The following is a 17,546-nucleotide window of genomic DNA, read 5'->3' as shown; positions in this document are numbered from 1 at the left end:
TTCAGGGACAAGCGTCGACCTGATCACTGAAGGATACAACACAGACGCTAGTGTTTGGCGGACTCAATTTGTGTGTGTTGGTAGGTTAATGTCAGACAAACTGACGTATGTATCAAATTCATACGCTGCGTACTGTTCTCAGGCGCCATCTCTTAGTAAAACCGGAAAAGACTTATGCATACACCTTGTAACCACGGGCCAGTGTCACCCCTTGTTTCCTAACAATACGTAATCGTGTCCATCAGGTACCTAATATGCACCTTTTCCTACTTTAGATTACGAAGTGTTAGGAACCATGGCTCTCCAACACATTAATTCCCTGCATCTCTTCTTTCCTCTTCTTTTTTTCATTGCTTAGATACGAGTAAGGAATTCTGTTCGGCCTCAGAAGAGAGATAAGCCAGTTCCTGTTGTCAGACGCAACCCAAGTGATGTCAACGTATTACTAAAGCTATTTTCTAAAGATGGGACTTGAAAGTGCCAATGGTCAAGAAAGAGTACGAGTGTCCGCATGAAGCCTGTTCCCAACATTAGGCCTACAACGGTAACGTTTTTTGTGGGTAAAGGTTTGATCCAGGGTGGTGGGTGGTATTGTTGGAGTGTTGCACAAATTCCTATAATTTTACACTTCATTTGCCATCTTTCCTTCTATATTTTGGTTTCATAAACCTAACACATTTTAAAATAAGTCAAAATCAACCACGGTTGATCGTTCGATGTACTAATGCTTCGTAACGGACCAATAAACGCTGCCAGCTTTGAATCAAACTCAGGGTGTTTGCTTTCCTTCGGCAACTCCCAAGCGGTAAGCCTAAGCCTGTACGTAGCATGAGGTAGGACGCTCGCCAGTATCGGTCCTTGGGTGTTGCACGAGGCCAGCAAGCCCCCTATCGTGAAACAATTTTAAATGTCCCCGTTAGATTGCACCACTCTGCGGAGACGACTTCATTCCTGCTTTCTCTCCTCTTGCACGTTGCCTACGAGATATACAAGGCCGGGAAGTTGACCGATAGAAATGCTGGTCGCTAGTAGTTTTATGAACGTCCGCTAGAGGTCTCGAAATTGTGCTATGCTGTTCGCGCGAAATACATTCAATTAATAGTACATGTTGGTTTTTAAGGACGTAACAATCTACGAATAATGATGTTAGGACCACCTAAATGTGATTTAGAGTGACTGGATGTAAAGTAAAGCACGTTTAAGTGATATTTGGAATTATTTTAGGCGAAGTCAAGTACAATAAATAATAAAAGCGATACATTAAAATGACTTACCATGATCACTGCTCGTATCACTCAAATTTTTAAGATCTTCCAACTTAAATGCTTTGTCCTGAAGTTCTTTTCCTAGTCAGCAGCATCTGTAATTTTATGAGCTTCATTGTCGAGTATTGGTTTTAAAAGTTTTGTAATGAGAGTTACAGTCACTGCTCTCTGATCACACTCGTCACATTTGAATTCCTCAATGAACTTTGGAACAACAAAAACGTTAAGTTAAGTAGTATAATACAGGGATTCGGCCGCCTCCTCCTCCTCCGGCTCCCAGTGGCCGCCTCCTCCTCAGCCAGTGGCCTCCCAGTGGCCACCTCCTCCTCCTCCTCAGCCAGTGGCCTCCCAGTGGCCACCTCCTCCTCCTCCTCAGCCAGTGGCCTCCCAGTGGCCTCCTCCACCTCAGCCAGAGGCCTCTTCCAGTGCTGCCAACTTAACCTAACTAGCGCGAGATAAACAAAGCCACGTGCTTTTTGACAGACAACAACGCACCGCTAACCTCAGTACTGCCATCTTGACGGGCCTAAACCTCAGTAGTGCCAACTTAACCTCACAAGCGCGAGGTAAACAAAGCCACGTGCTTTTTGACAGCCACGTGCTTTTTGACAGATTTGTAAACAAAGCCACGTGCTTTTTGACAGACAACAACGCATCGCAAACCTCAGTACTGCCATCTTGACGGGCCTAAACCTCAGTAGTGCCAACTTAACCTAACTAGCATGAGGTAAACAAAGCCACGTGTTTTTTGACAGCCACGTGCTTTTTGACAGATTTGTAAACAAAGCCACGTGCTTTTTGACACACAACAACGCATCGCTAACCTCAGTACTGCCATCTTGACGGACCTAAACCTTAGTGGTACCAACTTAACCTAACTAGCGAGAGGTAAACAAAGCCACGTGCTTTTTGACAGCCACATGCTTTTTGACAGCTGCCATCCGCCATCTTTGAGCACCGTGCTGCCCTCTTTCGTCACCTGTCATCGGCAGTGCTGCCATCTTGACGGGTCTAAACCTTAGTGCTACCAACTTAACCTAACTAGCGCGAGGTAAACAAAGCCACGTGCAGCCGTCATCCGCCATCTTTGAGCACAGTGCTGCCCTCTTTAGCTACTTACCTTTGAAATGTGGTGGCGGATAATTTGAAAAATGCTTTTTGACAGCAGCCATATTGCATCGCAAACCTCAGTGCTGCCCTCTTTAGCTAGATACCTGTGGTAGCAGACAATTCCACGTGACAGCAGCCATCTTTGAGCACCGTGCTGCCCTCTATGTGGTGGCGGCAAATTGAAAAATTCCACGTGCTCTTGTTTGGAAACAAACTCACGTGCTTTTTTGACAGCTACCATCCACCATCTTTAATCAACAGAGCACAGTGCTGTACTCTTTAGCTAGATACCTTTGAAATGTGGTGGCGGCAATTTGAAAAATTCTATGTGCTCTTGTTGGGGAACAAAGCTACGTGCTTTTTCTGACAGCTGTCATCCGCCATCTTTAATCAATAGAGCACTGTGCTGCTATCATGCGGGCAATTTCGTTAGCTGTCATCCGCCATCTTTAATCCAGAGAGAACAGTGCTGCCCTGGTGGCGGCAAATTGAAAAATTCCACGTGCTCTTGTTTGAAAACATACTCACGTGCTTTTTTGACAGCTGTCATCCGCCATCTTTAATCCAGAGAGAACAGTGCTGCCCTCTATGTGGTGGCGGCAAATTCCACGTGCTCTTGTTTGAAAACATACTCACGTGCTTTTTTGACAGCTGTCATCCGCCATCTTTAATCCAGAGAGAACAGTGCTGCACTCTATGTGGTGGCGGTAAATTCCATGTGCTTTACAAACCTATGTGCTTTTCTGACAGCTGTCATCCGCCATCTTTAATCTAGAGAGAACAGTGCTGCACTCTATGTGGTGGCGGCAAATTCCACGTGCTTTACAAACCTATGCGCTTTTCTGTCATCCACCATCTTTAATCTAGAGAGAACAGTGCTGCACTCTATGCGGTGGCGGCAAATTCTACGTGCTTTACAAACCTATGCGCTTTTCTGTCATCCACCATCTTTAATCTAGAGAGAACAGTGCTGCACTCTATGTGGTGGCGGCAAATTCTACGTGCTCTTATTTGGAAACAAATTCTACTCGCTCTTCAGCTGTCATCTACCATCTTTAATCAAGAGAGCACCGTGCTGCCCTCTTTGTGGTGGCGGATAATTTGAAAAAATTCTTTTCGACAAGCAGCCATCTTTAATCCAGAGAGAACAGTGCTGCCCTCTTTAGCTACTTACCTTTGAGGTGGTTAATTTGAAAAATTCTTTTCGACAAGCTGCCATCTTTAATCCAGAGAGAACAGTGCTGCCCTCTTTAGCTACTTACCTTTGAGGCGGTTAATTTGAAAAATTCTAGCTGCCATCTTTAATGAAAAGGGCATCGTGGTGCTATCTTGCGGGTAATATTTTACGTCACAGCTGTCATCCACCATCTTGCATTGCTAACCTTAGTGCTGCCCTCTTTAGCTACTTACCTTTGACAAGCTGTCACCCGCCATATTGCATCGCAAACCTCAGTGCTGCACTCTATGTGGTGGCGGATAACTTGAAAAAATCTTTTTGACAAGCAGCCATCTTTAATCAACAGAGCACCGTGCTGCCATCTTTAGCTACCACCATCTTACATCGCTTACCTCGCTGCTGCACTCTATGTGATGGCGGTTAATTCGAACAAGTTTAATCACGCATCGGGTAAGCTAGAGTAAGCACGTGCTGCAGTGATGACGTTATCATGCATGTTTAAACCCGTTCGTTGACTAAAAGCTTTAGTCTTCGGGAAACAGTGATAGAGTGTGGAGTGCAAACATGACGAAAACATTAATAGTTGATGTGCAAGGCTTTAAAGTAAACGGAAACAAGTTTGTGTTTAAAGAGGTGGCTGTGTTAGATTGCTGTGTGTTGTGGGCACCAAAACTTGTTAGTTTAGTATTTAGTCCACCGTTCCCTTACTGTTTGCAAACAGATGAAGATAAAAAGCAGACTCAGTGGATTGAAAACAATTTAGGTTTGAAGTGGGAAGAAAAAGGAATACCTTATCGTTTTCTACCTTTAATGATGAATGCACATTTGTCAAGAGCAGATCTTGTTCTTTTAAAGGGTTGTGAAAAGAAAGAATGGTTGCGTGATTTTCTACCATCATCATGTGAAGTTATCGACATGCATGAATTGGGGTGCCCATCATTTAAAACTCTTCCGAAAGAGCATAGTAGAGAAACAACTAAACAGTCTTTACAACATGTATGCATGCTCTTTGATTGGTTGTGTCGCAGTGCATGTCGGGAAGTGAACAACATATGTAAAGTGCAGTGTCGAAATAACCTTAGTGTAAAAGAAACATTTGTAGAGTAAAGACATCATGTCATTTCTAACAGATACTAAGTGTAACGCAGTTGAAAAGGCGATCGTAAAGTTTTATGCATGCAAAAAGAAACTAAACACTTTTACTGAAGAAGAGTTAAATGCATTACCAAAGGCATTTTTGGTCAATGTAGCTGCGAATGCTGTAAAGAAGATTTGGGATAAGGTGCCTCGTGAGTGGACTCAAGATCCTGTTTTGTCAGAGCTTCAAACGTGTAGTTTACATCATGAACACGTGAGTTTAGCTAGAAGACCTTCTGTGAGACAGTGCCGTACATGTCAACTAATTAAACTGTATCACGGACCTAAAACTAACGAGTTGTCTTCGCTTATAAACACTTATCATGGCTGTGGAGAGAGTAAACAAGGAAAAGGTGAAGAAACGTGCTGGGAGAAAGATGAGGAAGCATGTTGGGCGTGGACTCATCAATAGAGTGATTGATCTTCTTTTCTTCGTGCTTCATCTCCCCTGCGGCCCTAGAACACGTTCGCCTGATACGTAGTTACATGCTGCCTGCATAGAGTGTAGCTGTTAAAATCTGCTTCGTAAAGTTATGCTGTGTATGTGTGTGTATGTGTTATTACCTAGTGCTTTAGCTGCTCAGAAGAATATAGCAGCACTTGTCGTTGTTGGTGCAATAAAACGAAAAACTGAGTGACAAAGACCGTAACATGAACAAAGGATAAAAATGTATGTATATAGTCTAAAATAAATATGAATTGTCAAAACATATTACAGGTGTTGTTTAATCCTACAGCATGTCCTAGTGACTTAGAAGAAAGGAAACGTAGAGGATTAAAAGAAAACACACATAAGATTTAAAGTACATCCTCTTTATTAATCCATGAATTAAAGCTGTTATTAAAACCAAGCCATTTAACATACAGTTTATTACCACGACGTCGAATAACACGTTCAACTAAATAGTGATCAGGATATTTTGTTTTCTGCAGTTCTTCGATGTAGAATCCTCCTTCAATAGGCTGTCCTCTGAGATCGCGAAGTAAATACGTAACTGGATTAGTAAGCTTAACACTTCTGATTTGAAAAATTTCAGTGCTCCAGTTAGGTGTGTATCCTTTTGCAAAGATAGACTTGTGTTTGCTGATGCGAACGAAATCACCTTCTTTAAAGCGATAGCGACGTGGATCAGCTGTTTTGATTACAAGATGAATAGCATCTAGACGAGGTGTATTCTTTGTAACAAGACGTGGCTTTGTTCCGATAGTGCGATGAGGTGTATTGTTGTAGGTAGATAAAAGTCTAGGTAGCAGATCAATCCAACGATATGAACCTTGCGCTGTAAATTCTCGCCACATCATTGTTTTGAGTGTACGATTAAAGCGTTCTACAACACTTGCCTTGAGATTACTGAACGTAGAGTAGTGTTGAATGCCAAGTAACTTGAGGTAAGAAGAAAAATCCTTGTTGTAAAACTCTTTACCTTGATCTGTTTGAAGAAGCCTTGGGCAGCGTTTCGATTCTTCAACAATATGTTTAAATGCTTCTTTAACTTGAGCTGCTGTTTTAGAACGCACGGGTTGTGCAAAAGCAAACTTTGAGTACACATCGATAACAGTAAGTAGATACTTATAGCCCTTATTACTAGAAGCATATGGAATCATTTCTACTAAGTCTGCTTGCCAGAGATCATCTTTTCCTCGTGTAATAACGCGTCTGCGACAGTAGGTGCGACGTGCTGGTTTATGTAACTCATGTGCGATGTTTACCTTTACAGGTGAGATCTTCTCTTGACGAGCCATTATAAAATAATACCGGCATAACGTAGTTCTCTTTCTATTTCTAGAATTTCTGATCCGTGACCAGTGTGACCAGCCTCTTGCGATGCTCTTAAAAGTTGTAATCGTTCAACGAGTAAGTTTGGGTCATTCCAGTATCTTACATCCACATACGGCAACAAAGGCTTGTAGATAACGTCTAGACTACGTGCAGTCGGAAACAGCTTAGAAATAAACTCACGATACTTGTAACTCTTATTCGCATTTACAGCTTCTGTTCTCTTGTAATTACGTCGTGTTGCATCGGTAGCAAAAAGTATTGCTTTATACTTTTTAAGATCATCTTGTAAAATTATATCCTTGTCAGGTATTCGTGAGAAAAGAAGTTCTAAGAGTCCTTTCGTAGGTTTATAGGTAACACCTTTTACAATGAGTTTGTTGCTATTAATCTTAACATTTGAATTTCCTATCCGGAAACAGTCATCTTCGTAGCGAATACCATAGGTAGTGTCAGTTTGTCCTGTAAAAAGTTTTTCTATATAAGGTGCAAAGAGAGATCCATAGGTATCTTGAATAAAAGTTCTAAACTGATTGCGATATTCTGGTGTAATCATAACCTCAGACAAAGATGGTAGATTTTGCGTCGATGTAGTAGGTGTTTCTGCAATAACATCTGTAGTTAAAAACTCAACACGCTTAGATGGTGATGCATCATTAAGTTCTTCTTCTTCCTTATCTTCCTCTTCTTGATCTACATCCTGCTTCTTCTCTTCCGTATCTTCTTCATGCTTTTCTTCTTCATGCTTCTCTTTATGATATGATGTTTGCATAGAAGCAAAACTTGAAGTAGACTGCGGTAATGAAGTAGAATTAAAAATTTCTTTGAGTGGTGTACTTAGTTGTGTTTTTAAAAATAAATCCGTGTCTGCTTGAATACGTTTAAGCTCTTTAAATTTCCGTCGAATATTGTTTCGAGCTTGGATGATATGTTTTGTGATCTCCTTGCTAGATGTTAACATGATGGTGGTTTTTAATCAAGTAGTTACTGTAATTCTGTGTTAATGCATATAAAATGATCGAAACCCATGCGATATCGTCCATGCTGTACATCACTTTCTTTATCAATAACTAAAAAGCTGTAACGGTGTAATGACCAACATTTAGCACACATACGTTTAAAGTCATCGAATGTCATATCAGTGTTAACATGATCGTTATACACATGTCGCATGTTGCGCTCATCTTGCCGAAAAAGCACAATAACATTTGCGTTGTCGCGTATCAACTGCTTGGGCACACGAGAATAGGTTTGGCACAAATAGATGCAATCAACATATTTATGTCGACCCATACTAAAGAATGCACGAATAACGTTTTGCTGTTCTGTTGCGACATCATCAAAGATCATTAGAGAATTAGGAAGCACAACGTCTGGTGATGGTACTTGCTCATGTGAATTAAATTTAAAATATCTTATTCCATCTTTAACTAGATCGTGCATTACAGTTTGTAGAATAGTATATAGCGGCTGATAGAGTGACTTTGCGAAAACGTAAATATTCTCGAAGCGTATACCATTTACAGAAGTAATAAGTGTGAGTAAAAGATTTGTTTTACCGCATCCCGACGGACCTGATATAATACATCGCACAGTAAAAGGAAACAACGTTCCATGACGTTTTCTTGTAGTTGTACTAGAACTAGGTAAGAGATGTGGTACAATGTCGGTAACAGGTAGCGTGTCTTGCTGCTTTATAATCTTCATGATAACTGAATCATAAAGTACGTAATAGTAATATATATATTAAACGAAACAAGAGGCAACGGTTAGTTTATGATTTGCTCTTGACTAGTAAAGTCGTGTCCAGCATGGTGAAACAACGATATCCAAACGACATGAAGAAGAAGAAGAAAGTAAAAACTGTTGGATGGAAAGATGTTATAAAGGCTGCGCAAAAAGCTATTCGAGGGGAATACAATCCTCGTGTAGCTATTACTAAGGCGTTACGCGCAGCAAGAGCGAGAATTTCTCCAAAGTGCAGAGCAATATTTAGTAAACGTGCGCGAATTATTCCTGTACCAAAACGAGGAGGATTTCTTCCTGCGCTGTTTGCTGGCTTAGCAGCTTTAGGGTCATTGCTAGGTGGTGCTAGTGCTGTAGCGAGAACTGTCAAAGCTGTAGAAGAAGCGAAACAACAGTTGAAAGAGAGTGAACGTCATAACAAGACGATGGAGGCAATTGCGTTACGAGGCAAAGGTGTGAACATGAAGCTAGCGCCATACAAGAAAGGGCTTGGTATCTACATTTCTCCAAAAAAGTCTACTGAATGCACTGCCATATCGAGCTCTAACGCATGATGAAGTTTTTACGTTTGCTAAACAACTAGGAATTCATTATTTTCGAGGAGTGTATATGCGTGATCAACTACCAGCACGTCCACGTGAACGTGAAAGTGCCGTAATTAACTTGGACGACAGTCGTGGACCTGGAACTCATTACGTTGCTTATGTAAAACGTAAATCTAAAGTATGGTATTTTGATAGCTATGGAGATTTACCTCCTCCTTTTGAGCTCATACGTTATTTCGGAAGCAGTGCAGACATTGTTTACAATAAAAACCGTGTGCAAAACTTTAATACACGCATGTGCGGACGATTATGTCTTATGTTCTTATATCAGACCCAGACAGTAGAGAAAGTGTATTAGTGTCTACGTGATGACGAACAGTGAAAGAACGTTTGCTGTACGTGGAGAAGGACCTGAAACAACCGTCTATTTTAATCCACCAATCGAACTTGGTTATCAGCCGCATAGTCTTGGACTAGTATCGTTTGAAAGCTACAATAAAATCTATAATGTGCGTGATGGTTTAAACAAGTTCTATTACGATGAGTATGTGCTAACACTACCCTCAGGTAGTTATACAGTAGATGATATTCACGACTATATTGAAAGTACGTTAATTGATCAGTTTGGGGAAGATAGTTTTAGTAATCATAATTACAAGTTCTCAATCACTATAAGCAACATTACGCACAAATGTGTTATTGAATCATCATTTAAGATTGACTTCAAATCACAACCTGATTCGATTGGACCACTGCTTGGATTTTCATCGAGGGAGCTCCTACCGAACGTACGTTACGAGTCTGATCAACCTATAAAACTCTTCGATGATTATAATGTGAACATTACTTGTAATATTATTACAGACTTGAATAGTAATCTACAACCTTCGCACGTCCTGCACGACTTTATTGTTACAGAGGAACGTGGATATACTATTTGTGAGAAACCAGCAGTAGTTCTTTATCATCCTGTGTCTGTAAAACACATTAGCAACATTACTCTTAGACTTGTAAATAAACATAATCAGCTTATTCATTTAGATCAGCACGCGTACGTAGCTTACAAACTACATCTTAAACCAGTATGAAAACCATCTATAAAACACGGTGTACATTCCGAAGACATACTACATGTGTGCAGAGACTCATCGAGTTAACAGATACCCATAAGCAGATACTCCAAGATTTAGGATATACACTACTACAACAGAATGGAAGAAATGCTAGACATTACGAATACAGTAGAAAGTCGTGAAGGTGTAGTACGAAGTGAGCTTCATTCTTATCAACCTTTTACGTTTGGATTAAATAACAATGATGAAATTCATTTTATTATTAATCAACAAGATGTTTACACCTTACCACACGAAAGCTACCTCTATATTGAAGGACGATTAGAAAAGTCTGATGGAAGTGGACCAAGCACTTCACAACTAAACAACCATGCTCTAGCTTTTCTCTTTTCTGAAGCGCGATATGAAGTAAATAATGTTGAAATAGATCGAACGAAGAATGTTGGTATTACAAGCGCAATGAAACTCTACCCTTCTTTCTGTGATGAAGAAAGTAATCTTTTGCGGATGGCTGGATGGTGTCCAAAATCTACTAACAACTGGATGATTAATGAGGATGGAACTTTTACGGGTATGTTATCACTGAAACATATTTTTGGATTCGCAGAAGACTTTACACGTATTATAATCAACGTAAAACAAGAGCTTATTCTAATCCGTGATCGAAGTGATTACAATTCTCTTAAAGCAGTAGAAACACCTGTAGAATCGAAAATAACACTGCATCGTATACTGTGGCGGATCCCACATGTAACCTTATCTGATCGTGAAAAACTTCGATTGCTCAAGATTGTAGAAAATGATACACCATTACCTATACGTTTTAGAAGTTGGGAGCTGCATGAATATCCTGTGTTACCACCTACAAACAAGCATAGCTGGGCAGTTAAAACATCACGTTTTACTGAGAAGCCCTTATACATTATTTTTGGATTTCAAACTAATCGTAAATTCAATCACGAAAAAGATAGCTCACTGTTTGATCACTGCAAATTAAGACACGTTAGACTATATCTCAATGGAATTACGTATCCCTACGAAAACATCGACATTAACTTTGAGAAAAATAAGTTTGGGATGCTCTATGACATGTTTTGTAAATTTCAATCATCGTATTATCAGAAAGAAGATCGTCCGCTATTTACACCTCAAGAATTTAAAAATAAAGCACCGATTGTAGTTATAGACTGCTCTTATCATGAAGAATCTATAAAAGAATCTCCAGTTGATATTCGTTTAGAATTTGAAACATCTGAAAACATTCCTGCTAACACAGCAGCCTATTGTCTTATTATTCATATGAGTGATGTTACTTACCATCCGCTAACGAATATTGTTACGAGACTATAAATAAGAATAGATCTTTATCATTTTCATTAGTGTGTGCTTCGACATCGTACGCTATGGAACAAAACTGTAAATGTGCATGCTGTTTGCATGCTCATACGCAACATCTTATTTATGTTTCACGAGTGAGTGAGGCTATTAAGATGTTCTATAAACGTAGATCATCGATGCCGAAACATCTTATTCAATACTTACCACCAGGATTTTTATATACGTACGCTGCCTCTTACGTACATAATTTTTGGGACATCCTTCCTCTACACAGTAAGATGTCAATCGAAGTAGCTTTATGCAGAACTTGTGAGCGACATTACAAGCATCGAGGAGAAAATGGTGATGATGATTGGGATGGACCAAATCCGAGGATTGAACACTGTACACAGTGTATGAATGAACTTTCTCTAGTACTTCATGATGATGATGATTCCGAAAAGGAATAACAGCAAGGTAAGAAGTACATGATCTTCTCTGTAAAGCATAACATACTTAGTATAATATATTTCTAAATGCTTTGTTAAATTTGAATGTTGCAGGAGGCATTTCGGAAGCATACGTTGTTAAGAAGCACACCAACCTTGTCAGCAGCAAAAACGAACACTGTTGTAGTACATTTGTAAATAAATATTTGATCGCATTCAAAAAATGTTGTACTTATTGCATTGCTTTACACCGACTTACTCTTAAGAAAAACGATCAGGTCTAAACATGCACAATGACGTCATCACAACAGCACTTGCTTACTCTAGCTTTCCCGATGCATGTTTAAACTCGTTCGAATTTACCGCTACCACATTCCTTTACATCGACTTACTCTTAAGAAAACGGACAAGTCTAAACATGTATGATGATGTCATCACAACAGCACGTGCTTACTCTAGCTTACCCGATGCGTGATTAAACTTGTTCGAATTAACCGCCATCACATAGAGTGCAGCAGCGAGGTAAGCGATGTAAGATGGTGGTAGCTAAAGATGGCAGCACGGTGCTCTGTTGATTAAAGATGGCTGCTTGTCAAAAAGATTTTTTCAAGTTATCCGCCACCACATAGAGTGCAGCACTGAGGTTTGCGATGCAATATGGCGGGTGACAGCTTGTCAAAGGTAAGTAGCTAAAGAGGGCAGCACTAAGGTTAGCAATGCAAGATGGTGGATGACAGCTGTGACGTAAAATATTACCCGCAAGATAGCACCACGATGCCCTTTTCATTAAAGATGGCAGCTAGAATTTTTCAAATTAACCGCCTCAAAGGTAAGTAGCTAAAGAGGGCAGCACTGTTCTCTCTGGATTAAAGATGGCAGCTTGTCGAAAAGAATTTTTCAAATTAACCACCTCAAAGGTAAGTAGCTAAAGAGGGCAGCACTGTTCTCTCTGGATTAAAGATGGCTGCTTGTCGAAAAGAATTTTTTCAAATTATCCGCCACCACAAAGAGGGCAGCACGGTGCTCTCTTGATTAAAGATGGTAGATGACAGCTGAAGAGCGAGTAGAATTTGTTTCCAAATAAGAGCACGTAGAATTTGCCGCCACCACATAGAGTGCAGCACTGTTCTCTCTAGATTAAAGATGGTGGATGACAGAAAAGCGCATAGGTTTGTAAAGCACGTAGAATTTGCCGCCACCGCATAGAGTGCAGCACTGTTCTCTCTAGATTAAAGATGGTGGATGACAGAAAAGCGCATAGGTTTGTAAAGCACGTGGAATTTGCCGCCACCACATAGAGTGCAGCACTGTTCTCTCTAGATTAAAGATGGCGGATGACAGCTGTCAGAAAAGCACATAGGTTTGTAAAGCACATGGAATTTACCGCCACCACATAGAGTGCAGCACTGTTCTCTCTGGATTAAAGATGGCGGATGACAGCTGTCAAAAAAGCACGTGAGTATGTTTTCAAACAAGAGCACGTGGAATTTGCCGCCACCACATAGAGGGCAGCACTGTTCTCTCTGGATTAAAGATGGCGGATGACAGCTGTCAAAAAAGCACGTGAGTATGTTTTCAAACAAGAGCACGTGGAATTTTTCAATTTGCCGCCACCAGGGCAGCACTGTTCTCTCTGGATTAAAGATGGCGGATGACAGCTAACGAAATTGCCCGCATGATAGCAGCACAGTGCTCTATTGATTAAAGATGGCGGATGACAGCTGTCAGAAAAAGCACGTAGCTTTGTTCCCCAACAAGAGCACATAGAATTTTTCAAATTGCCGCCACCACATTTCAAAGGTATCTAGCTAAAGAGTACAGCACTGTGCTCTGTTGATTAAAGATGGTGGATGGTAGCTGTCAAAAAAGCACGTGAGTTTGTTTCCAAACAAGAGCACGTGGAATTTGCCGCCACCACATAGAGGGCAGCACGGTGCTCAAAGATGGCTGCTGTCACGTAGAATTGTCTGCTACCACAGGTATCTAGCTAAAGAGGGCAGCACTGAGGTTTGCGATGCAATATGGCTGCTGTCAAAAAGCATTTTTCAAATTATCCGCCACCACATTTCAAAGGTAAGTAGCTAAAGAGGGCAGCACTGTGCTCAAAGATGGCGGATGACAGCTGCACGTGGCTTTGTTTACCTCGCGCTAGTTAGGTTAAGTTGGTAGCACTAAGGTTTAGACCCGTCAAGATGGCAGCACTGCCGATGACAGGTGATGAAAGAGGGCAGCACGGTGCTCAAAGATGGCGGATGGCAGCTGTCAAAAAGCATGTGGCTGTCAAAAAGCACGTGGCTTTGTTTACCTCTCGCTAGTTAGGTTAAGTTGGTACCACTAAGGTTTAGGTCCGTCAAGATGGCAGTACTGAGGTTAGCGATGCGTTGTTGTGTGTCAAAAAGCATGTGGCTTTGTTTACAAATCTGTCAAAAAGCACGTGGCTGTCAAAAAACACGTGGCTTTGTTTACCTCATGCTAGTTAGGTTAAGTTGGCACTACTGAGGTTTAGGCCCGTCAAGATGGCAGTACTGAGGTTTGCGATGCGTTGTTGTCTGTCAAAAAGCACGTGGCTTTGTTTACAAATCTGTCAAAAAGCACGTGGCTGTCAAAAAGCACGTGGCTTTGTTTACCTCGCGCTTGTGAGGTTAAGTTGGCACTACTGAGGTTTAGGCCCGTCAAGATGGCAGTACTGAGGTTAGCGGTGCGTTGTTGTCTGTCAAAAAGCACGTGGCTTTGTTTATCTCGCGCTAGTTAGGTTAAGTTGGCAGCACTGGAAGAGGCCTCTGGCTGAGGTGGAGGAGGCCACTGGGAGGCCACTGGCTGAGGAGGAGGAGGAGGTGGCCACTGGGAGGCCACTGGCTGAGGAGGAGGAGGAGGTGGCCACTGGGAGGCCACTGGCTGAGGAGGAGGAGGAGGCCACTGGCTGAGGAGGAGGCGGCCACTGGGAGCCGGAGGAGGAGGAGGCGGCCGAATCCCTGTATTATACTACTAAGTTAGTTTAAACTAAATTGGTATTGCCCGGGTAACGTAACGGGTGACGCGTAAAATTCAACATATCTTCCAGGAAGTAAACACATTTTTGAGGGGTAGCGTAATGCTCCACGATCTTTCATCCTAATGAGACACATCAATGGACTGTCAGTAGTGACCGAAGGTATCTGACCCAAGCATGATTTACAACTGGAATATTCTTCCGCAACTCGAACAAGATAACCACCTATCATGGCCAAAGAAGACAACTCCAGAATGACAGGTTTCTCTGAAAAGGCATGGCATCATTCAAAATATCAATAGCGTCTAAGATAATATAAAACCTGCAGACATCGTAGGCATATTAAAAATAGTACATCTGTACAATAATCGCGAATTGGTTAGTTAGCTTACCTTCGAGCATCTCATCAAATAATTCCAGAATTGTTGTTGGTCAAGAATACGATTATAGTCTACTCTGGGCTTGATATCCATTTCACCTATGATAAGTGATGCTAACGTTTCCTCCACGCATGTCAAATTCATGGCTTCGTAACGAAGCCTTTCTTTAATGAGGGATGTTATTCAGTTTCTCCATTCGAAAAGCCGACATAATTCATAAGTGTCTTTTGATGGGGAAGTCGGAGGCAGTGAAGTGATTTAATGAATCTGTAGCCCATAAACTGAAGTCTCAATATTTAAAATGTAAATTGCAGGCTCTGGATGACGTCCCAGGCGACCAAAGGGAACCTAATTTGTCCCTCCTGTCTGAATATAGCTATTCTCAACTTTTCCTTTAAAACTGGATCGGCAGTAAACGAATGAAAACTCCAGTGTTCTCCTTTCTTTGACGAATTGGACTCACAGTACGGTATACAATATTTTATAGTGTATATTAAATCTACTTGGAGTTCATTTGAACACTAACAATAAGTGAAATTTATACGTGAACGTATTAAAAACACTTTTCTCCATATGTTAATACACTACAGTACATGAAAATTATAGCACGATATCGAGACATCTGGCGGCGGTACTGCGAACTTGGTTGGCGACGGTTTTTATGCTCGGAACTACCGCACACGTCCCGGCAGCAGGCAACATCTTGCACGGTGATCTTGCAAAATCAATTTCTTTTCGACGTCACTAGGGTACGCTATAATGGAACCCCATAATATTACCAACATTTTGTCTCAATGGAAAAACAGGAGGATGCATTTTCAGTTCAAGTGAGGTACTGTAGTTATACTGTATAATTAGTTCCTATGTTTTAATTATCGGATATATTTCAGTTTATAGGATTGTTTTAATAGAAATATAGTTAATTTTTAACAATAATAAAAATTCTTGTTATTTTTGTAAGCTCATATAAAAATGTAGCATTGAAAACTCTGGTGCAATACCCAGCTTTATATACCACTGCTTTCCCCTATAAATGTATTTATTGGAGGGTAAGAACTACATGAGTTTAGTGAAGCGTGCACTAACATCTTATTCTCCGAAACGAAAATAGGTTCATTGCAAAAATAAAACAAAAAAGAAGATATGAATGTTCAGAATAGGAAATGGGATAAAAGCTTCTCCGTAAGTGACTATTTCAAGTATACTCATTAGTGGGACGTTTGATCACTCTAAGTGTTAATCCATGATTAGTCTCTTAAATTTGTATTTGTTATTATTTAAAATGAACTGTTTTTTATTTTGACTATATAAATGCAGCGTCAACAGAACATATTCTTTCCAGACTAACAGGAAGAATTTCCAAATTTATAAATGAACATATTTCTCTGTAATTTGCTTTGTAATTCTAAATGAATGTATATTATTCTAAACTGTGTGTCGCTGTCAGTCAGCAACTAATACTTCCTTTTTGTATTTTCAGAGTGTGACAGAGTATAATACGTGTTTGCAAAGAGAGATGCGGGTTTTGCATTGACTCTCATTCTGTTAAACAAAACAAAAACAGAACAGTATAAAAGATATTCTGCCTTCAGTCATTCCATAAAAGTGTATATAATGAATTGTGAGAATGTTATTATGAATGTTTAGCAAATCAAGGATATGGTGGAAGTGTTTCGATGAGAAATGAACTGAATACTAACTGAATTGAAGCAATTCTATTTAAGACTGTTACCTGTCCTAAAAGCGACACTTAATGTTGCTGTCTTGAAAAGCAAATGACATACAATCAGGATATACATGTTGAATTAATTTAATCGAATGGAAAGTTAACTGAAAAGAGAAATTTATTATTATAATTATTATTGATGAAAAATAAAAACTCATGAAATAATAAAATGTCACTCTTTGTAGTATTTGAGTGTTGAATCATATTGTTCTAATTATTATTGATACCACTATCGGCAGCCCTGAGGATGGTTTTCCGTGGTTTCCCATTTTCACACCAGGCAAATGCTGGGGCTGTACCTTAATTAAGGCCACGGCCGCTCCCTTCCAACTCCTAGGCCTTCCCCATCCCATCGTCGCCATAAGACCTATCTGTGTCGGTGCGACGTAAAGCCCTTAGCAAAAAATTATTATTGAAAGGGAGTAATGCATGATTACGTCATGGTGTTGATTTAAATTAGGTGAAAGTGGTATTAAGTGCATTGGTCCTCCTTATATTTATGTATCCCTTTCCTCCTCCTCCCGTCATGGCGGAGAGCTCTTCAATATTATTTTATTTATTATTATTATTATTATTATTATTATTATTATTATTATTATTATTATTATTATTATTATTATTACTTAAATTCTGTTGGTGTTGTATTAACAGAAGAAAACATTTTCAAAATGTACTCATCTTTGGATTTGCTGTACTTTCAATTGAAGACATGGATGGAAGAAGGGCTTAAGTCAGGTTGTGGCGTTCTTCGGTAAATTGCATATATACGTTCCTTGGAGGCTGTTCTAGATTCTACCTAAATAGCTTCTCGGTAGTGTCAATAGATGGCGTGTGATGTGCTATATTGAATTGCGC

At 40.2% G+C, this 17,546-nt stretch overlaps 1 protein-coding gene across 1 annotated transcript in view; it reads left to right on the top strand.

Moving 5' to 3' along the window:
- LOC136885757 (neuroligin-4, X-linked) overlaps positions 1–16,799 on the top strand; it is a 318,812-nt gene extending 302,013 nt beyond the window's left edge. Inside the window, exon 8 of the mRNA XM_068230342.1 lies at positions 16,446–16,799. The gene's annotated coding sequence lies outside the window, so the exon portion shown is untranslated. The remainder of the gene's footprint in view (positions 1–16,445) is intronic.
- The last annotated feature ends 747 nt before the right edge of the window (positions 16,800–17,546 follow it).

The sequence above is a fragment of the Anabrus simplex genome, chromosome 14 (assembly GCF_040414725.1).
Source record: "Anabrus simplex isolate iqAnaSimp1 chromosome 14, ASM4041472v1, whole genome shotgun sequence".
Lineage (NCBI taxonomy): Eukaryota > Metazoa > Arthropoda > Insecta > Orthoptera > Tettigoniidae > Anabrus > Anabrus simplex.
Note: the sequence above shows the minus strand (reverse complement) of the source record. Positions and strands in the feature narration are given on the sequence as shown.